Consider the following 22,887-nt stretch of genomic DNA (forward strand, 5'->3'; position numbering starts at 1 on the left):
GACCTGAATGAAGAGAAGCAGGCAACCATGGTAAGGTCTGGGAAAGAGCTTTGGAGGTAGATAAAGTAGGGAGAGAACACACTGGTGTGCATAAGGAAGGGCAAGCAGGTCACATGGGCGGGGGGTAAAGCAGAGTGAGAAGTGGGGAGAGCGACAGTTGAGGGGGATAAGGTAGTCCAGGGCACATGGGGGTTCTAAGCACACGAAGGTTAAAGAACTTTCTGGCGCTCTATGAGTAATGGACAGAGCAACAGAGTATTTCTTTATTTCATAAAGGCAGTCGCCTTATTGCAGAACTTCCTGTAACTTCTAGGTCCTCAAAGGTAACTGCCTACCTGTTTGAAAGTGAACTCCCCTCAGGTTTTCTGGCAGCTATTACCTCAGGTCAAAGGCAGGTGCAACAGTCAGCTGCCCGGCGGACCAGGGCGCCCCCTGGGGGCCGTTCTCTCGGGCCAAGGGAGGCAGGCACCTCTGATCAGTGCATGGACGTTCCCCAGGACCTCGCCTCCGTTTGGTGCTCGCCCTTTCACCCTCGGCGTCCCTTTATCTTTCCCGCTTCCCGGGTAGTTCCTCAGTATGCCTCTCCAGTCGCGCACTGTCTGGTCCTGGCAGGATTTGAACTGAGCGTGTTTCCATCAGGGTTAATTAGCAGTCCGCACTTGGAGATCGCGATCCAAAACCCACCCTCTGGCCGTGCCCACCGGAAAGGGGGCGGAGGGGGAGTGCTAACCTTATCTCCCGGGCTCCGCCTCCAGGGGGCTGAGAGCGAGCTTCAGAGCCGCGGCGCTCTGCACTGGCTGCTGCGGGCAGACGGGTCTCGGGGCGGACGGGTAGCAAACCCCACTTTAGCCCAGATTCTGCCCGGGTTGGGGCTGGTCGCTGCCTGGGACGCCCCTCGAAGCCCTCGTGCAACACGCTGCCGGCTGCGACCGCCACGCTGACCCTGGACGCCGAGCCAGGTAAGGTGACAGCGCCTTCTTTCCTCTCCCTGCCAGAATGACTAATGGGGGCTTAGGGCGGGCAGTCCGGGGCTGCAGTTTGACATTTTGGTTGTCCTGAGGGTAGCGTTTCTCCCCGCGCTCAACCGCTTGGTGAACCGAGAGACAGCCCCGCACGCAGGCGGGAGGCTGGGATGTCAGGGTTTGTCTTGAAAAGTTACTGTGTGTTACTGAATCACGGGAGGTTCGCTGGATGCTGATTCCTGCCTCGGGGTCTTTGGCCCCGAGAACGCATATTGTGCGGTGATGTACGCCCCTGAGCCTATCGTCCCCCTTGGAAGGGGTGGTGGAGTCCACACGTGGCGCGCCGGGAGCGTGGGCGAGCGCACAGGGCGGTGGGCGGTGTGTGCGGTCCAGAAGGTTCTTTAAGGGTGCTGCGCAGTACCGGAGCTTGGGGGAACTTTTAAAAACTTGGTGCTTGAGCAGCACCCCAGGCCAACTAAATCAGAGTCTGTAGGAGTGGGACTTAAGGGCATCCACATTTAAAAACAGCTCTCTCAGGGGATTTCCATGCGGAATAGTTGGGGAACCAGTGAGTGAGAACAGTGGTTCTCAGAGTGTCATCTCTGGCCAGCAGCATGAACATCACCTGGGAACTTTTAGGGACAATCTAGGGCCCAGGCTGAAACTCTGGGAGTAAGGCATAGCTCTCTGTGTTTTCATGAGTCTTCCAGGTGATGCTAGTGTTCACTCACTTTTGAGAACTATTGGGTTGGATCTCCGTTAAGGTAAGGGCAAGCACCTGCAAATTCCCCTCCACAGGGGAAGGAGGAAAAGGAACACTTTTCAGAAGATCTTAGGTATGCATCAGTAGGGTTTTACCCATTTCAAAAAACTACACACTGGGAACTTTGGAGGATCCTTTAAAGGGTAGAGACTTAGCTATCATCTTGAGCAATTTTCACATAGTAGAATCTGCATACTTTAGGAGGGAATAGGAATTCTATTTTTTTTGGAGTTGAAGTGAAGCCAAAGAAGAAATGTACATGGGAGTCTTCTAGCTGTAATAACATGAATCTTTGGCTCCCAATGAGATGATTCCAGATCATCCCTATCATCAGTGTACATTACAGGACTTTTTTTTTTTTTTTTTTTAAAGCAGTTGGAGGTTTAAGGGATTCACGCCAATTCTCCAGAGTGAAAGGAAATTCAGCATTGCAGGTCTCTGGATTATCTGAAGTGGCTACCCCCCCCCTTTTTCTTTTAATAGGGCTCTGAGATTTCAAAATTTTGGCTAAAAAAAATTTCCAGCTGTTTCTAAGTCATTAGTACAGAAATAGAATGACTTAGAAAATAGGCTTAAATGGATTAGAAAATCTGATGTTGGGTAAAAAGCTAGAATAGGCATGACTCCAGTCCCAGCACATGTGTGCGTGGTGAACACAGTGCTAACCATAGCAAGACTTTCTGTACAGAGAACATTTATTTTCCAAACTGGTATTTTCTGTGTCAATTTGTGATTGCGGTACATTGAGTTGTTAAGGGGCAGGGACTAAGCTTGTGTTTAGAGAACTGGGGAAAATACAGGTAGTGGTAAGGAACAGGAGCCTTTGTCTGAGGGTCAAGACTCAGGTTCAAAACATGCTCTTCTGCTTTCCTGTGCTCTAAGAAGATTGCATAACTTCTCTGGGCCTCACTTTCCGCATCTGTAAAATGGAGACTGTAGTAGTATAATGTCCTTCATAATTCTCACACTTTTGTCTATTAAGTGGAAATAATGCTTCTAAAGTGTTTAAAATAGTAAATTAAATAATTGTTAGCTTCAGATATACGTACACCACACTCACACTAAGAACAAAAAACCCTAATCCCCAAAAACCTTGAAAAAGATGTTGATAACATGGTCAGATTTTGTATTTACATGCTAACCTAATCCTTAGAATTTACAATTTTTGCTTTTTACCAGAATGTGAACATATGAATATTTTCAAGTTCTCTTCATAATTTTATTGCATGTTTTATATGGAACTTTCTAGAATTTTTTTTTCTTTTTACTTGATTAACTTCACATCATCTAGTCTTTATTCACTGTTTGTGGTGAAGGATTTCATTCACTATCTGGTAGATTTTATAATCCATTAACATTCACATTTAAATAGTCTTAAAATCTGGCTCTCCATAATATCAGTCCTTAGAAAATTCAGATGGTAAGCAAGCATCTAAATGTGACATTCTGTGGCATCCAGGAGAGCCACTTGAGAAGTACCACCTGGTGTTTCTTAGGTTCTTGAGAGTGAGCATAGAATGAAACCTTATCCAGCTACATGAAGGTTTGTTCAAGAGAATATAAGAGAAAGCAAAATGAGGACACAGAGCAAGGACAGGCCTAAACTGGCAGAAAAAGTAGGTGAGGTAATTTAAGAACCCTTTCTCCTTAAACTGCAATAATTTCAAAATGCTTCAAACCGCATACACAAAAAGCAATTTTTTGCACATTGTTTGATTGGAACTGATCTGGATGATCCTCTTAGGACCAAATAGTTCTGGTGAAAAAATATGGTATCAATTTCAAAAAGGATGCCAAATTATTCTGTACTTTGAAATTAGTCTTGATTATCCTTTGATTTCAGTGATAAGTTGAATATTAGATTTCTAACTTAAAGCACCTTTTTATAACTCATTGTGCATCTTTGAATTCAGGAGGTTATACCTGCCTATTACTAATCTTCTGTTACTTCCTGGAGACTAAACGTAATACAGGTTCCAGCATATGAGCATCTTAGTTACTCCTTCATGCAAGCAATCAGTCTTTATTAGGATACTTCTGACATTTCAAGTGCATGTTATTAAATTGAATATAGTTAGAATTTAATGTTACTGAATGTCATTACAATTTAATATGAGTAGGCTTTTCTGTTTAACTCACTATGTATGAAATGAGGAGTAGCTGTGGGGATGAAAAGGAAAGATCAGAGGTACATCTCTTGATGGGAAAAATTAAGGCACGTGGAAGCAAATTCAGACTCTCAGTAATCAAATCATGTGTTCTGGATAATTTATCTGAAGAGCTAAGAGAGTCCTCGATGTCACAATTCGCAGTGACAGGATGTGGCAGCACTGTTGCAATGAGTGGCCAATTAGGAATGATCAGTACTTGCAAAACCCCACAGTGATTTTATGGTTCTCCACTTACACGCGTAAGGATACGCGTAAGACTGGAGCAGAGATAGTCTTAGCGAAGCTAGCTTAATTGCACTTGATTTACATAAACTGGCTCACTTAGAAAGGTTTTGATGAGCATTACCTGGCATTCATTTAGTTCGTTTTGAGGGCCCTATTTTGTTCCAAAGTGGATGGTTTTACTATTAAGGCCAATCTTGGAAGTCGTGTGAGTAAAACACATCAGTGGAAATGGATACATGTTTTTATTTTGTATTTATTGTCTTTGGATTATATTTCTTAGCATGCAATAGTAATTCTTCAGCTAGATTCATTATCATTCTTGAGAGACACAAAATAGAAATGTTTATTTTTGGCATGTGGTCCAGTCTCACGCAAAGAGAATATGCCATGGAGGCCAATTTTCCCAACTTTCTTCATCTTATAGTTGAGGACACTCTTCAGCCAGACTGCCTAGCCTTATATCTGACTCAGCCACTTAGTAGTTGTTTAAACTTGGACAAGTTGCATACTTTTTTGCTTCTGTTTCCTCATTAGTACAATTGGGGTAACAGTATCTACCTCAGAAGGGTTGTTATATGGAGTAAATGCATTAACATATAAGGTTCTTTTAACAGTGCCTGACTCATAGTAAATGCTTAATAAGAATTTGCTGTTATTTTACTTTGGACTTAAAGAATGGTTTAAGCTGAAGCTCTCTTTTCTGTTTTCACCTCTAAAAATTGAATCCTAAAAAAAAAAGGTTATATTCATTTGATGGTTTTTGTGTTTTAGATAGTGGGAGATTTTGTTCTAGAATAAGTGAAGCACTTCAGGTTTCTCAGAAAATAACAACATTTTGAATAACATTTCTAAAAGTTCCCAGATGCTGCGACTGCTGGCCAGAGCCCACACTTTGAGAATCACTGCTTTAACCCACTGGTTCTCAAACTTGACTGAAAATGGGTATCACCTGAGCACAGTACTTTAGACTGTTGATACCCAAGCTGATTCAAAAAATAATCAGTTTGGTTAGTTTATTGTGAAAAGGAGTAAAGTAATCATGCCTTTTATAAAGAGAAGCCCTGTAACATGGCACATTAGTATCGGTGGGATTTCCATGTACTCATAGAATTTTTAGAGTGCTAAGGGATAGTATAATTGATCTAATATAAATGAGGAGACAGAGGCTCAGAGGCATCATTCTTGGCCAAAGGCTTATGCAGAGTTAGTTGTAGCACTGGACAACAAATCAGGGTTCCTGTGTTCTACTCACTACGTTTTTCATTCAACCACCTTGCCTTCTGGAAAATCAGATAATGTGACAGACGCACATAATCAAAATAGAGTGCTATTGGAATGCTACAGGTCTACCTGTCCTGCTTAACCCGGTTTGCTTTCAGAGTTATCTATTCAAAGATTTCCTTAATGAAGAAGCACTGAAAACAGTATGTCCACCATGCCAAGAAAATAAATGTATAGCTGTCAGTTGTGAAAGGGATATTTTTCCTACTACGTTTGTCTTTTCTAAGGATTCAGTTTAGTTTTTTCTCTTTGTTGTTTCTTTGGCATTTTGGTGTTTACTATAATGAAAAAACTTAAAGATATCTTTGAAAATCTCAGGAAACGTTGACAGTTTCTCCAAGTCCAAGTTTAGTGACCTTCTGGGAATCCTGCCAGTTGCTTGTGTTTGATTCAGTGTTTGGTTTTGGTTTTGACTTGTGTTGTTTTGATCTAGGTCAATTTAGCCATGATTGCAATGTTGTGCTATTTCTTAACTATTTGTTTTTTATGGTTATTGGTGTCAAGAAGAAAAGATAAAAGGACCAATAAAATTTTCTTTTAAAATTCAAAGGAAAAAGAAGCTTTGTTCTTCTAAAAACATTCTTTGGAAATTTAAAGTGTTACAGGGACAAATACAAACACTCAGAACATAGGTATTATATTTTTATGATAACTTTCAAATCCAAAGGTCATTCAGTGATTTAAACAACTTCTTGAAATACATGTTTTCAAAAATTCTAAACCTTGTTATATATGTATTTTGCTGCTTTATTAGGGAGAGAGAGTTTGATTCTACCTCATGGGGTATGTCTAGGCCTGAGTTTTCCAGTAGTACCCAGAATTAGGTAGAAAATTAGAGATAAGACCAGAACATTCTTTGTAAGTGTTCAGCCATTCACCAAATAGTGATTAAGTGCCTACCATGTGCTTGGCTACCCTAGGGCATTCAGAGAAGTTGCTGAGTTCAGTTTAGTAAGTCTATTAATAGCTAATTGGCAGTTTTCTTTCCTTTTTTTTTTTTTTTAAAGATTTTATTTATTTATTTATTTATTTATTTATTTATTTATTTATTTGACAGAGAGACAGCTAACGAGAGAGGGAACACAAGCAGGGCGAGTGGGAGAGGAAGAAGCAGGCTCATAGCAGAGCAGGGAGCCCCATGTGGGGCTCCATCCCAGGACCCTGGGATCATGCCCTGAGCCGAAGGCAGACGCTTAACGACTGAGCCATCCAGGCGCCCCTCTTTCCTTTTCTTTTTAAATGGAAAACTCCCTTCAATTTATTATGTGAAAATAACGTTCCATAAATACCTTTAAGTGAAAAAAATGTATAAGGCAAAAACAATTCTGATTTAAATTTAGAAAACTCAGGCAAAGCCTGATGTGTCACTTAGTTTCTTCTCCAACCATTTTTGATTCTCATTTGACATACAACCATGGATCAGTCTTTAGAAAGGGTTGAGTATGATTTGAAGACAGATCTTGGCAAGAAGTGGAGAGTTTATCCCAGAGAGAGGCACTGTGGAGAAGGTAAAGAAACACCCAAGATCCTGAGAATGTGGGCAACTCCACCACTTCCCTGGAGAAACTTTCTTTGGTTTGGGCCGTCTCCTTTTCATCATTTTACAGCTCTTTTTATAGTTCTCTTCCTGTTCAAATCACCTGAGCTAACATCTCTGGACTAAGGTTTGAAATGAGAGAGAGCGAAATAAACACTGTGGGGAACAGGGATGACATGCTGTCTTCACTAGAATGCTACAAGCAGAGTTCCTACTTGGGTTCCTTTGGAATGAGGAGGGGGCTGGGAATGAAAAGAGAAGGTGGGGTTCATACTCTTGCCAGGAAGCGGAAGTACATGGAACCGAATTCAAACTCTGTGTATATTTAGTGGTAGCAAGCCACTAAAATGGGTAGTGTGACCAAGTAGGTACCTACTGTCTATGTGTCATTTCTGAACTACCATTTAGATAGTAACAATAATATTTATGTGTCAAATACTAAATAAATAGATGATCTCTTTGTTTCCAAGAAGGCTGGATTCTCACCCCAGCCTGCCACCAGCTGAATGAAAACTAGTAGCTTAGAAAAGCCTCTGCATTAAGGGACAGCCGGGCAGGTGTGATTGTGAAGTTCTCTTTCATTTTGTTACTTGTATGTTTTTCTTTTCCTTGGTTGCAAGCACTGTTTGAGGCCATCATGGGCCATGAAAAGAATTGCAGCTTAGAACATTTATATATACAGTTTAGGCCAATGTGCAGTAGAATCCTTTAGGAAATTAGTGGACACATTTCTCAAATTCCTATTAACATCCTTTTTGAATGTTCACTGAAGATGGACAGTAGTGAATGAGGAATAATGAAATAACAGATCTTTTTATTTCAAGAAAATTGTGAATATCTTTTCATGATGGCTAAACAAAATTTTCTTTGGCCTCCATGTGGAATTACATAAAAAATGTTCATTGGTCTTTTCAACACTTGAAAAAAATTTTTTCTGATTCTGAATTATGGGTTTTGTGGGGGAAATCAGGTTTATATGAGTAATCAAATTATATTTTTGAGCTCTGAATTGCATGTTTCTCAAAATGTTAACAGTTTTCTTTGGTTTGTAGAATGATAGATATTTTCTTTCTGCTTTTCTTTGTTTTGTCTGTTTTTTAATATACATGTTTTACTTTCATAATGCAAAAATGAATGCCTAACTGCATGCTATGTAGATGGAAACATTTGGAATTATAATTTTGAATTCCCATACAAATGAGACATAATGATGTTACAGTGTGATTAATTTATGTTCTTGAAATTTCATAAAGTACATATTGTGCCAGATGTGCTTTTAAATACCAGGCACTAATTACAGATAGTAAAATATGGCTAAAATGACACAAAATATTTTTGTAAAAGAGGAAAATCAGTTTATTACTCCTTGTGAATGCCAAAAGAATATTCTGTACTCTAAGACCTTGAGGCCATGTATGATGATAGCTAACATCATGGGTGTTGCATAGTCATGGCCCTGGCACTTAGCATCTCTGTGATTTTTGTGCCCAGTATTTAACTTTTTAAAGCTTAATCTGTCCATCTGTCAAGTGAGGATCATAGGACCTACTTCCTCGTGTGGTCAGGAAGGTTGAATGGAATAACTCAAACCCCTCAGCATAGTGCCCTGGCAGATAAAAAGTACTCCAATTAGCTCAAATTTGTTATTATCGTAAGTATAATAGTCTCCCTACTTCTAAGCTTTTTCACACTTGAGACTTGGATATCTATCTTTTGGAAAACACATTACTACTTTATTTTTTGGATTTATTTTATTTAGAGGGAGAGAGAGCACGTGCATGCAGGTGGGGCAGGGGCAGAGGGAGAAGGGGAGACAGAGTCTTAAGCAGATTCTATGCTGAGTGTGGAGCTACACATGGGGCTTGATGCCACAACCCTGAGATCATGAACTGAGCTGAAATGAAGAGTCAGACGTTTACCTGACTGAACCACCCAGGCTCCCCATGTACAGCCCGGGTCATGAAGAGGCGCATTCAGATTTTCACCATTGTCCACACTGGGCTGAGGGAGAGGAAAGTATGGATGCAGGGGATGGTCTCTCCTGAAGCTGGAAGTAACATTGGCCTTTGCAAAAAAATCCCTTGTGAGTGTAAGTGTTGATCTGGAGTCTGTAAGATGGTCCTCCTTTGCCATATGGCACAGTTCCAGAAGGTCACTGGGTGGCTTGGTGGGATTGAGGGTATCTTCAGGTCTTGTTTGCAGCCATAGGTGGTTTGTCACGAGCTCCTGTATTTAGCAATTGCAAGGATCTCTTTGGTCAGGGCCATACATAGCCCGTTAGCACAGCTTTGTGAAAATTAGAACAGAGCCATGACAATGGGCAGATGTAGCCCTGGCTTTCAGTATTGATTTGCTTTGTCAGCTCGATTTCCCTGTGCTGTTGCAGCCTGCACTTTGGTGCACTTATATAGGACATGCATTAATCCATCCATTCAGCAAATTTATTTTTAGTTCTTATTATAGTTTAAAGTAGATCATGGTGATGCAGTGATAAATAAGATATGATCCATGTCATCAAGGACTCATAATCTCTTAGCACATTTCTCCGTGGACGCTCGGGATGTCAGGGTTAATTGTCATACCATGAAGCTCCTAAATCTATTTTACTTCTGCTTATAGCAGGTGCTTTAAGGATATTGTTGTGTTTGTAATCATGTTAATTGCCCCCACATCCAGTAGTCTGAAGGTTTATTATTATGAGCGTCTGTGGTTGGATCTGTGTTCTCAGAACTTTGGTGAGTTCCACAACCATAATGTACATAAGTTTCTACAGAGTATTCGGACTTAGTACGTAGTCTATTAAATAAAATACCAAACCAAACAAAAAACCATGGTGAATTCAATTGACTGAAGTTTGACAGAGGGAAGTTACGGAGGCAGTGGGAAATCAGAATCAATTATTTTTAGACTACACATGTCAGAACCCTGGGGAAAAATGTGAATATTTTTGATCTCTGATTCATTCTACATTAATTAAATGAATGTCTGGCCAGTTACCGATATAGGATAGTTAGAGCCATTTGTGCATCTGTGTTTCCTTAACTATGCCTCTAAATATTTTTAATTTTTAGCTGGGTAGTGTAATTTCACATTGGACAATTTTTGGTCAGACTTATTACATTATTAAATGCTAAGCTTGAGTAATGCAATGAGTTTGTGCATTTTAAATGTTTCTGTATCATCTTGGATATGGCTGCCAAGTTGAATTTGAAATTTCCCTTCTAGTAACCTGCCATCTTTTTGAACTTTGAGCCTAAAGCAGCATAAGGAAGACTAGAGAAGCAATAATAATTTCACATTTTCGAACTTAATTTAAATACTAATGACTTAAAAATAACTGTGCGTATGCTTTCTACTTTATCTCCTCTTCCAGTTTATCCTCAAAGATGAACATTTATCATAAAGTGAATTGCAGAAGAAATTTTTTTTACTATTCCTTTCTTTCATTGTCTTAGTATTGCCAGTCCTTAGACAAGTCTGGTCTGTTCCACCCAAGCCAGTATCCTCAAGGGATCCACTTATACAGAGCTATAGTATTTCTAAGCTGCAGGGAAGAGGGCATGTAGCCTTGCTTCTCTAGAGTGTAAGACTTTGCTAATCTTCATTACTCCGGACTCTAGGGAATTTCATATTTTGACTTTTTCCCTTCAAAATCTCCTGGGATTCCTGTTTTATCAGAGGCATCTATTTGATACGTCCTAAGGTAACAGGGGAAAGGAAGAAGGCATGTTTTATTATCTTCAAAATTTGCAAGAATGGGTTTCAATCAATTTTTTTTTTTAAGATTTTTATTTATTTATTTGACAGAGAGAACCATCACAAGCAGGCAGAGTGGCAGGCAGAGGGACAGGGAGAAGCAGACACCCTGCTGAGAAGAGAACCTGATGTGGGGCTCGATTCCAGGACCCTGGGATTAAAACCTGAGCTGAAGGCAGATGCTCCACTGGCTGAGCCACCCAGGCGCCCCGGTTTCAGTTAGTTTCTAACATTATTCTCATTAGGGAGTTGGGAAGTTTTAAATGGAAAAATGCAGGAATTTTGGTATATCAAGTGGGAAGGGATATATAGAAACTCCCAAGGAGGCCATTACTGTGTATTTCATTATTTTCACAACAAGCGGATGTTGGTGATTATAAAAACATTGACTATGTGCTATATGAAGAAAAAAACAAGAACAAAAGAAATGATGAGTCAGCAAGTTTAATTTCAGTGGCTACCAGGGTGCCTGATAGATTGAGGTTGGTCATGACCCCAGGTTGCTTATGATACCGTTGGGAGATGGACTATTTCAAATATAATTTTTAGGAGGCAAAATAAGAATGCAATGGAGCTCTGAATGGTATAATACTGGAGATAGGTGCTGTGGAAGGTGTGGTCTTTTTTTTTTGTCATGATGTGCTTCATAGAGCAGGTGGGGCTTAAACCTGCTTCTTGAAGCATGGTTCAATTTGGACAAATGATTGGTTTAGACACTCTAGTTAACATAAACCTTAGGGCTGGAAATTATCTTACAAATAATTGCTGTTAAAGTATAAATATTGTTGGGGCGCCTGGGTGGCTCAGTTGTTAAGCACCTGCCTTCGGCTCAGGGCATGATCCCGGAGTTCTGGGATCAAGCCCCACATTGGGCAATTCTGCTGGGAGTCTGCTTCTTCCTCCCCCACTCCCCCTGGCTGTGTTCCCTCTCTCACTGGCTGTCTCTCTGTCTGTCAAATAAATAAATAAAATCTTTTAAAAAAAAGTATAAATATTGTTGATACCAGTAGTGCTTATTCCGATAGCATACCTAATGAGCATACTGTCCTATTCCAGATGCCTCCAATGATGGGAAACTTTCAGTTTGAGGGACATCCCCATTTATTAAAACCTTTTCAAAATTAAACTGAAAACTTCCTTCCTGGAGTTTCCAGGCATTGGTCCTAACTCCGCACTCTGGGAGTGATGGAGAGAAGCTTAATTTCTTTTCCACGTGGCAGTCTTGCCAATATTTGAAGACAAGTGGAACATCATATTCTAAAGCTGCTGCTTTTTTTGCAATGGTTTGCAGTTACGTCTCCAGTCTGGTCAGCCTTGTCTAGATCCACTGAGGTTTGATTATTTCTGACCATTGGTTGCGGAATAGAGAGGGTGCAGCCCAAGAGCAAGCTAACTGTTGGCATCTAGTTTACGGTAATGACTTCAGTTTACCATTTGCCTAAGACCTTTTAGTCTCCTTAGAGCTCCTGCTATGAAGCCAATGGATTGATATTGAGCATTCTACAATCCAGATTTTGGATCCCAGGACTTTTGTGTGTTTCTGTTGACTCGTCTTGTGGCAGTTGGCCCATTATTTATCCAGGTGAGATCTTGTAATAAAGTCTTTCATTCAGTCAGAGATCATTCTCAGCTTTGCTTTGTGTGGAATTAAAATTTGCAAGTCATCGTTGCCCTCACCCAAATTACGAGTAACCAATGAACTGGACTGGGCAAGCATCAGTAGTCTGAAAACATTACTAGGAACCTCCTACAGTGTTGGCATCAGGTGTTACTCTCCATTGGGAGCCATTTAGTTTTATATTAAGCTTACATTTCATCTGTTCCTGTTTTGAAATCTCTTAAGCAGAGTATTCATCTGATGTCACCTTAGTACTCCCATCAAAGAAGTCCAGGTCAGTTTGGTATGATTTATTCTTGGCACTTTACAAGTGTGGTAGGTGGGTTTCTTGTAAGCTGCAGGTGGGTGAACTTAAAAATAAAAATAAAAAAACCCCACACTGGGGCACCTGAGTAGCTCAGGCAGTTGAGCATCAGACTCTTGGTTTCTTCTCAGGTCACGGTCTTGGGGTTCTGGGATCAAGCCCCACCTCAGGCTCTGCACTCAGCTCTCAGCATGGAGTCTGCTTGAGATTCTCTCTCCCTCTGCACCTCCACCTGCTTGCACTCTAAAATCTTAAAAAAAAAAAAAAACGTACAATTTGAAATTTCTAAATTCTAAATACCATAATACTTTATTATGATTGGTAATATGTTTGGACGCTTTCTTTGCATTTTACTTTGTTTTCTGTTTTTATCATGCTTTCTTGTTCTTCATTATAATTATTACTATTAGTTTTTCTATCTTTGTTTGGATTTTTTTCCTTTTCTTCCCCTACCAGTTATCCCTGGAAATTACATTCCTGTTTACATAATAATAGTCATCATCTTATTTCTATATATAAATTTAAAACCCAGTTTCCTACTGATAGCTAGTTGGTTTCTATTCCCCTGCCCCAGATAATTTGTCCTATTTACATGATTTTTATCACCCTTACCACCCTCCATCTCTCACTTCCCATCAGCTACCAGTTTGAGAACTTGTATTTTATTGCTAGAATGTTATTAACTTTTTTCCAGTACACTTTTAGAGAGAAGTTTATTTTGGAGGGATGTTAGGGGTAGGTGGAAAATTTTGTCAATTAAAAAAAAGTTCTATCCCACAACTAGCTCTTAGTTTTGTTTATCTTACAGTAATTTTTTTGGAGAGACTAGTGGATGTCCTTTCTATTTGCGCTCTCCCCCACCCTATGGAAACACTTAGGATTTTTTTCTTTATTCTTTGAATTATGATTTTTCACCAATATGTGTCTAAAAGAGGTCTTTCCCCCCCACATTCAAACAGTTTGTAACTTGTGAGACACTTTCAGTCTGGAGATTCAGATCTTTATTTAGCTCTGACTGCTTTTCTTTCATTATTTCTTCATATGTCTTAATTATTTTCCTTCTGAAAACTTCTTTAATATTTTGTAAAATCTGTATCCTTTTTTGCATTGTAATCTGGGTAGAATTCTTCAGCTTCATTTTCCATCTCACTACTTCCCTCTTCAATTCTCACGTCTCTTAGTATGTTAATATACATATTCAAATATTCTTACATGTATCTCTGAATATACTAAGTACATTTAAGCCAGTTATCTTTTTATTGTATTAACTCTGTTTCCATGGATGTTGATTACCGTATTTGCTATTTTTGTGCCTTCCTCCATGATGGTAGTTTTCATTGAGTATTTGTTCACATCTTTGTGTTTGCAGTTTCATGTTTATTGCTGAATGGATTTTTTTTCCTGTTTCCCTTAGCTTGCCCCTAATGATTGTGGAGTTGGGCAGTGTACTGATGTCTTCTGGACATCGCTGTTTCCTGTTTCTCTTGTGTTTTGCTAGTGCAAATAACTGAAACCTGCTTTGCTAAACCAATCTAAGAGCCTATATACTCATGGCTTCCTGCAGATACAAATGGAAAAGAGTTGCATAATGTCCAAGAGGCCGTTGGTTCTTCCTTATTTGTGCAAACCACTTCCTACTTTACCTCTGTCTGGGAACTTTTCCTACTCCTGCTCTGAGAATACTTTTTCTTCTAGCTCTGAGTAATATGGTTCCTCTGACCTTCCCAGAAATAGAGGGCATGAAGTTGTGAAGGCATCATGTTCAGTGTTAATCTGACAATATTCTAAAACACCTATAATTGTCAAAAGGAGCAGAAGTCGTTTCAAGTGCCTGCTTTATTACTTCTGTTAAATGAACATTTTGGACCAAGCAATATGTGGACAGCCATAATTGTTCCTTTGGGCCACTGGGTAATACGGTTTTGGGGATCTTGTTTGCAATTTCTTCTGAGCAACATTTGGATGATGTAGGAAAATAAGAGCATCTCCTTTTGGATACAGTCTGACATCCTTTTGGATACAGTCTGACATATTGTAATTCTGAGACTACACTTGGCACTTGCTACAGAAATGTCAGTTTTCCAGCATGAACCAAGTCCAGTGCAGCTGTTTCTGCTTTAGATCATTGAATTTGAAAATCTCTATAAGAGAATGTAACCAACCAACTTTGGAGTGAACAGAGTTATGAGAGTTTCCCCACCTCATGAATTTCTTGAATTGTAGATGGCAAATTTGGTAATAATAATATAATCTTGAATTTATGTATTGTGACGCCTTTTAGGGCTCCTTTCTGCAAGAATTTTTATAAATATTTAATGACATTGTCACCTCCTATAATTCATTCTCTTTTTCACACTAGTCTTATATAGCAGGAGTTTAAAAATACTGTTTTAAACAAAGCATACTGTTCTCATTTGCCAAGGTATGAACCAAAGTATTTACAAACTAAAATGTTTTCTAGTTCTCTTGAGTTGTTTTTTTCCCTGAGGAAAGTTTCATTATTTACTTAGTTTGAAGTACATTATTGCCAATTTCCAGAATGCCAGGCATTGTTTTATTCAAGTAGAAGAATAAAACACATTCCAATGCCCAACTGTATATTTCCCCCAACTCTCCACCACTTAAGAATATCTGTACTAGTTGTTTCTTGACATCCAGTTGGCAGATAATCCAAATTTGACTGGTATTTATTTGCTGACATTGTGTGTGTGTGTGTGTGTATATGTTGGGGAGAACAATGTTAAATAGTTTAAGAAATTCCACATTTTAGGATTCAAACCATACTATCAGCATTTAGTTGGATTTATATAGTGGTTTTCATTTGTTTAAAAGGAGAAGGATTTTCAAGGAATTGTTTTCATCTGATAGCAATAAAAAGAGAAACTCCTGTGAAAAGAGAATGATCAGAATGATACTGTGCATATCTTTGGAGCTCTTTGGATGTAATAGAAATGTTATAGGTATAATAATTTTGTTTATAAGAAGTTAATTTATAGGAAATTCATAATAGTAGATCCAGTTTGGAATAATGAAAAGAAATGATCTTTTTTTGGTTTGTTTAAAGAAGCTAATTATAAACATTGTATTTAATGGAATAAATTATTTATAATTAGGTAAATTATTTAAGAGAATGGAACTGCAGCCAATTTGAAATGGAAGAGATCCTCTAACTCACTCATCTCCTTACCCCTTGGTTTTTTTTAGAGGAGATACTGAAATCCTGCCAGACTTGTTTTCTTGCTCGGATTCCTGTGGTGTCTTAGAGGCCTTGTTGGGATACAGGTGGTCCAGCTGCCAGGACAATCCTCTTGTCCCCACTCCTAGCTGAATAAGGCCAGGAAGGAACAGAATATTGTGACTCATCACTTTTAAACTAGTTACTGTTACTGCACTGAACATAACGCTTCCTTAATTAACAAATGCAGGATGTTCATCATTTTTCCATACCAGAGCTTCCTTTTCTATGCTAAGAAATTGCACACTAGTGTATTTTTGAGGATGGTCTTTTCATTTTCCATTCTTTTAAATGCGCTTCGTCATGTGTTATTTGGTGCTTTTGAATGTCAGGATGGTAGATCGTATTAGTTCACACTGACTCCTTTTTTCCTCAGGAAACCTCTCTGGTACCTAGTAAGTGGCAGTGGAGCCATGTGGGAGGTGAGAGAAGATTGAACCACAGGAGGCATTGTGTTATTCTTGGCGGTTTAACCAGTATTTTCCCTGTAGAAACAAAGGCTGGCTTTTGAACTGGCAGTGCTGTAGAGGGTAGGTAGGAACAAATATGGGAGGGTATTGGGGGAAGGGTTGAAAATACGGAAATTGGTTGAAACTCTTGCATTTAAGTAAGCACTTAAAAACAAAAACATGGATGACAAAGTAGGAGTAAGAAGAATTCATTTTGGAAATGAGAAATTTGAAGTTACATTGATAGACATTGTACTTTCCCATAAACAAACATACAAAAGAGTGTGCATATTTCGAATTTGTATTTTCTTAGTTGAAGATAAAAAGTGGGATATTGAAAATTGGGAATATTAAGTCTGTGACGAGTTAGACACAATAGGTATTTTGCAGTTTTGAAATGTGCATTTTTAAACATCAAAACATAAGTAAACCTGATAAAGTCATTATGACAGTGTTTTATAAGTTAATAGCAATACAAAGTAAAAAAATTTTTATTACCAGTCATCTTGGTCAAGGATGCCATTTAAGTTAATATGAGAATTGTGTGTATTCCTTTTTTTTTTTTTTAAGATTTTATTTATTTATTTGACAGAGAGACAGCCAGCGAGAGAGGGAACACAAGCAGGGGGAGCGGGAGAGGAAGAAGCAGGCTCCTAGTGGAGTAGCCTGATGTGGGGCTTGATCCCAGAGCACCGGGATCACGCCCTGAGCCAAAGGCAGACGTTTAATGACTGCGCCACCCAGGCGCCCCTGGAACTGTGTGTATTCCTAAACAGTAAAGTGAGGATCTGTATAGTTAAGGGAAATGTTTTGAAGTGTGAAATTTGTTACTTTAGGAGAAACAAAAAATAATGAAACCAGTACTCGGAAGGTGCTAAAAATATGTTACTTCATGATATTTCTTAACTGATTTATTACTGAGAGAGCATTATACTAAAGAAAGAGTAAAAATTGGATGTAGTTCTTTGAGACCTATACCATGGAGGAAGAACAGGTTTTCCCAATCCCGCAGTCGTCTGAAAACATAGGATTTGAAGAGCCCAGTATGGAAATTGTTATGTTTCTATCTATCTGGCTGAGTTGGGGGCACCCATAGAATGATGGTTTTCAAAATTTTTTCACAGGACCCACAGGGAGATATTTCACATTGTGACACCTCTGTATTTATTTGATAGATGTGTACCAAATATTGTTTCATGATAAATATCTACCCTTTCTACATGTGTGATGTTCTGACATTTCCCCCTTGAATTCCATTACCTTAAAAAACACTGCTCATGACCACTAAATTGATTTCACAGTCTACTCATGGGGGTCATGGTCTGCAGTTTTGAACAACACTATTCTAAAAATCACTCCATAATTTTTTTGGGTTTGAGGGCCGCTGAATTTGTAGTTATATGTGATCATGATTAGCTCTGTTGGCCAAATACATTTCAGGTACATGGTAGGTTTACGATTCCTGGCCCCACGTTCATTCTAGCCAATGAGTTCAGTGGAAATTGACTTGTGTTTCTGAACTGGAGCATGTAATTGCCAGTTTGAGATGTTCTAGGGCTCTTTACCTCTTCCATGGCAAGTGACCATGCTCCTCAGAATGGATCCTAAAATGAGGAATGTGGAGGAGAGCTCCTAGCCAGCCCATAGTGAACATATAGTATGAGCAAAAAACAAACCTTTGTTGCTACAAGGCATTACAATTTTTGGAAATATTTGCTATTTGGCATAGCCTAACCTCTGCTGTTTGGTAGAGGATAATTATGTGTCTGCTGGTATGGGAGAGAGCCTCTTTTTTAAAATATTAGCTTTGCCTAAAAGCATATACAAGATTAAAAACTAGTTTATTATTTCTGATTTTAAAACATATGTTCTTTATAGAAAAATTGGGAAAACATGGGAAAACAATGAAAAAATTACATATTTGTAATACTACTATCTGGAGGGATCAATTTTTGACATCTCTATGTAAAAAATAGTTTTACACAATTAGCTTACTATATATAGTTTTATATTTTGCTTTTTTTCTTACTCTTTTTTTAATGTCATTAAATATTCTGGGAACAAATGAATGTCATTCCTGTATAATGCTCCATCATATAGATGAACCAGTATTTTAAAAATTACTCCTGTACTGTTACATGTTTAAGTTTTGTTCAATACAAAGATTTTTTTTAAAAAAGATTTTATTTGAGAGAGATTGAGTGCATGCCCATGCGAGAGAAAGCATGCACGCGTGAGAGAGCAGGAACACGAGGGGGTGAGGGGCAGAGGGAGAAGCAGGCTCTCAGCAGGACAGGGAGCCCAATGTGGGGCTCAGTCCCGGCACCCTGGGATCATGACCTGAGCCAAAGGTAGACGCTTAACCGACTGAGTCACCCAGGTGTCCTACAAAGAATTTTAATGGACAAAAATCTCAGCCCTTTGCACTCATAAGCAAATAGTAAGCCAGAGTGGGTCCATATCCATTCACTCTGCTTAGCATCAGTTATAGCTCCCATTACTACACTCCTGGGACATGGTGAGTTAATGTACTCAGCTGCCAAGTAAACAATTCCATATGTACATACTGTGTATGAAGCTTATACTTAATTTGTTAAAAACCTAATCAGCTTTTAATTTTCTCTCCTATATCTCCCAGGAAACAAATTTGGTTTTCCTTTTGAGTTCTTTCTTTCAGGAAGGAACATTGCAGTCTACTAGATGCATCAGCCAGAGGCTGGTGTCATTCTCATTTCTCCTCTGCACACTGATGTAATCAATCAAACTTGGCCTGTGTTTACTCCTGAATATCTCTCACCTCCGTTATCACTCCCTCTGCCATGCATCAGGCCCTCACTGCCTCTCTCTGGCCCTTCTGATTTCCCACGCATTATTCTCCTTTTTGCTGCCATAGTGAGCTTTCTAAAATGTGAACCAGAATATGTCACTTCCTGCTTGAAATCACTTTGGAATCCTAGAATGAGCTTGACAGACAAAATTGATTTTTCTGTACTTGACTTAAAAGGCCCTTCATGATTTGTTTCCTGAGTACCCTCCCCATCACTGTCAGTCATTTCCCTCACCTCCTGCTACGGACTGAATTGTGTAAAGAAGAGGCCTAGTGTGGACATAGCCAGTAAGATGGCACCCACCTATAGCAAGGTCTCACCAGAGTCCAACCATGCTGGCGTCCTGATCTCAGACTTCCAGTCTCCAGAACTGTGAGAAAATAAATGGCTTTTGGTTAAGCCACCTAGGCTGTGGTATTTCGTTATGGTGGCCTGAGCTGACTAAGACACTGCCTCCCAGCCCCCACAGGTACTTCACTCCAAACACCTTTATTTCAGGAATGCTGTTTTCACTGAGCACATCTTCCTCCTTAATGTTTCCAGGCATAATCAGGTACTATCCCTGGTTCTCCTTCGGGTCACAGGGCAGACACTACCTCTTCTTGGAAAACTTTCCCATCTCCTCTCTGCCAGGCAGATTTAGGTATTTATTTCTCTGAGCTCCCCTTGCATCTTGACCACACCCTCATTAACCTCTTTGCTCTTCTATGGTAACTGCATATTTGATGTCTTTCTACCAAACCGTCCATTTTTTGAGGCCCTTAACTATGCTTTTTCATCTTTGTATCTTCAATGCTTAGCACGTTGCCTGAAAAGTAGTAGGTGCTCATAAATATTGCTGAATGAATAGACAAATAATAGTGGTACTCATTTATTAACTTTTATCTCTTGAAGATTTTTTCCTCTCTCTTACAATCTAAACAACCAAGCTTCATGTATTCTTTTTATCAAAACCAGCTGTCAAGACAGAATTTGAAATTCATTTACACTGAAGTATAAATAACTGATAACAGTTTATGTCTCCCAAGGGAATCTCCATTTTAACAGGGATGGAATTCTTGATCTAAAGAAATAAATCTTAATGGGATTTCAGGTTTAACAAGCTTATAGGATTGGTTTTAATTGGGGGTGCGGTGGGCGTGGGGCTCAAGAAGTTATCTCTGCTCAGATTCAAACTGCATAGGCTCTGCTTAAACATGAGACCAAGCCTATTACCTGCTGGTTCACAGAATGAATTGGCATGTCAGATTACACAGCAAATTCATTTTTGTTTCTGTTGCACATATGAACTTCACATCTGGTAAGCTTTTGCACATAAAATGTGCATCTGCCAAGAGTTGTGGTTTCCTAGTTCATCCCAGTGACTCTGAGTCAAGGTCACAAACCAGCATTGCAGAGTTTTGGTGGTCTGGAACTGCATTCTGCTTTTAGTTATTGAGAAAGAGTTACTGTCTTAGTTTCTTTGAAGACCCTCCATGTCACTGTTATAAGCTTGGAAAAGCACTTGCGTGATTCCAAGTCCATTCAACTGTTGGTGGGCTCCCCCTACAGAAGCCATCCCACAGGGATGAGAAGCTTGTATACTTAAAAAAAAAAAACAAAAAAACTCCACAGAAAGTATTCCCCAGTGTTTCTCAGTGACCCATTTTCATATCTGATAAGTTTCATCAGAGGTTTCATTCCCAAACTAAAATCTTGCCTAATTTAGTTGTGGCACCTTGTTCTGTTCTTTGTGGAAGTGAAGAGCATCTGATTTTCATATAAACTGCGATACTGGAGTTACTAAGCAGTACGTTGTCCCATAAAAGCAAAGCAAACCAAAGAACACCATCACAAAAACAATTCAAGTTAAATTAAGTTAGGAAAATGGGGTTTCCTGAATACAATGTGACTCAAAGCAGACCAGCTAGTTTGTAAGTTTGCTAGTTAGACTGGAAGTCTGACATTTCTGTGTGTTTGTATGGTCAACATCCCCAATGAATTCTGTCCTGAAAAGCCAGGTAACCTTAATATAATTGGAGAACTATATAATGAGGCATTTGGTAAAAAGTTACTTTTCTGTAGTTCCTAGAAAGAAATAATATTAAATTCCTGTTATTCTAGGTAAGGAAATCAAAGTGAGTTATCTTGGTACATTCTTGACTGTAAAAGATACCAGGTTAGGGTATCCTCTGTGCCTGATAGTTTCATGAATGAATTAACCACTGGTAACATTTCTGATGTAGGGTTTACAAAGTAAAATTCAAGACCTATGGGTTCTTTAAACAATTCCATTTAGTATTTGTATTCTGTAAACAGTTCCTTTTAGTATTTGTACTCTGTTGATTCTTGGGAAGACTGTTTGAAATAAGCTGAAAAAAGATCACAAAATCACAGGCATAATACTTATCATAACTTCTAGAAATATGCTTTAGAGATTTAAAATTAAAGTTGCTCTACTAGTGATTAATGTGTTGAAAAAGTTAAGGCCGTAATATATTAGAAATTTCAAAATTTTGCCTGTGATTTGTATCAGTGACACATCCTTGCCATTTGAAGTCCCTTTCTTTAAAATGATCTTTTTATGTCAAGATCCTGACCAGATTCTTTTACGATGTAGGTTCTTTTCATTGAGTCCCTAAAAACACCACCTCCTTTAGCCAGGAACAAGCTGAAATTTCACTCAAGTGGCAACCTTTGGGCAGCCAAATGCCAGGTCCCCTGTCAGAGTAGGTTTTGGTTACTGTCTTTCCCCCAAATATTGTAGGTGCCCTTTGTACTTGAGCAGAGAGCCTAGCTACTTAACATTTTCAAGTTTCTTTACTATGAATCAGTGGCAGCCACGACAAGTGAAGCTCTGTGAAGTGTTTTTTTTTAGACATGTTGAATCATTGCCTCACTCAGCAACAGGTGTTCTGAACCAATGAGAATTGGTTGGTCTAGTGCTTAGTTTCTTGGGAGCTCAGGGTCTCAAAATGATTTAAAGAAATGGCCATTTCATACAGGGAAGTTGTTTGCTTTAATAGAAGCCTCATTGTAACTTGCATAATGTTAAAGGAAAACGGAATATTTTAAGGGTTTTGTGGGGGGAAAATTTAAATTGTGGCTTTGAAGGAGTCAGTGGTGTTTAGACTTATTTAGTGGTTAGAGTGATTTTATTTTTAGAATTTGACAAAAGGGAAATCTCTTCCTGATTTTTTTTTTTTTCCTGAAGGGTTGGGATTTTGTCTTTCTCTGTTTATTGTCTTAAGTGTTTTTTTTTTCTATGTTGAAATTTCCTTTGCATGGTATCTTACTCAAGGGCCTTGCTGTTCATCATCATCAGTTTTGAGAAATTTAGGAAAAGTGGTATGATTTGGTTCACTGGTTGTGATAGTTAAAGCAGTACTTTTTGTTAAATACATTTATATAATAGAATAACATAAACAGGGATACTGTCCAACCATAATATTTCAGCCTGGCTGTCCAAATGAAATCTGTCTTTATTTTCATCAAATGGTTCATATTGATGTGTTTTTCCAGTAAGGGTAAAATAGAGCAATGTCAGGAAAACAGCACCCCATAGTGTCACTGTTTTTATGTTTTGATTTGGTTAAATCTGTTGATTCTTGGAAACAATCCCAATTTTTGGATATATAAATACTTTTTTTTGTTTATGTCCACCATGTTTCAAAGGGATTGGGAGTTGTTAAGCAGTAGTCATCTGTTAAAATGAGGTATAGGTATCAGAATGGAAAATATAAAAGTAATCAGTATTTTTTCTTTTTAATTGTCTAACA

At 38.9% G+C, this 22,887-nt stretch overlaps 1 protein-coding gene across 1 annotated transcript in view; it reads left to right on the plus strand.

Moving 5' to 3' along the window:
• The first annotated feature begins 509 nt into the window (after nucleotides 1-509).
• The window catches only part of COL21A1 (collagen type XXI alpha 1 chain), a 171,795-nt gene continuing 149,417 nt past the window's right edge, over nucleotides 510-22,887 (plus strand). The window contains exon 1 of the mRNA XM_087856996.1: nucleotides 510-959. The gene's annotated coding sequence lies outside the window, so the exon portion shown is untranslated. The remainder of the gene's footprint in view (nucleotides 960-22,887) is intronic.

Source organism: Ursus americanus, chromosome 29 (genome assembly GCF_024610735.1).
Source record: "Ursus americanus isolate L20-20 chromosome 29, mUrsAme1.1.p, whole genome shotgun sequence".
Lineage (NCBI taxonomy): Eukaryota > Metazoa > Chordata > Mammalia > Carnivora > Ursidae > Ursus > Ursus americanus.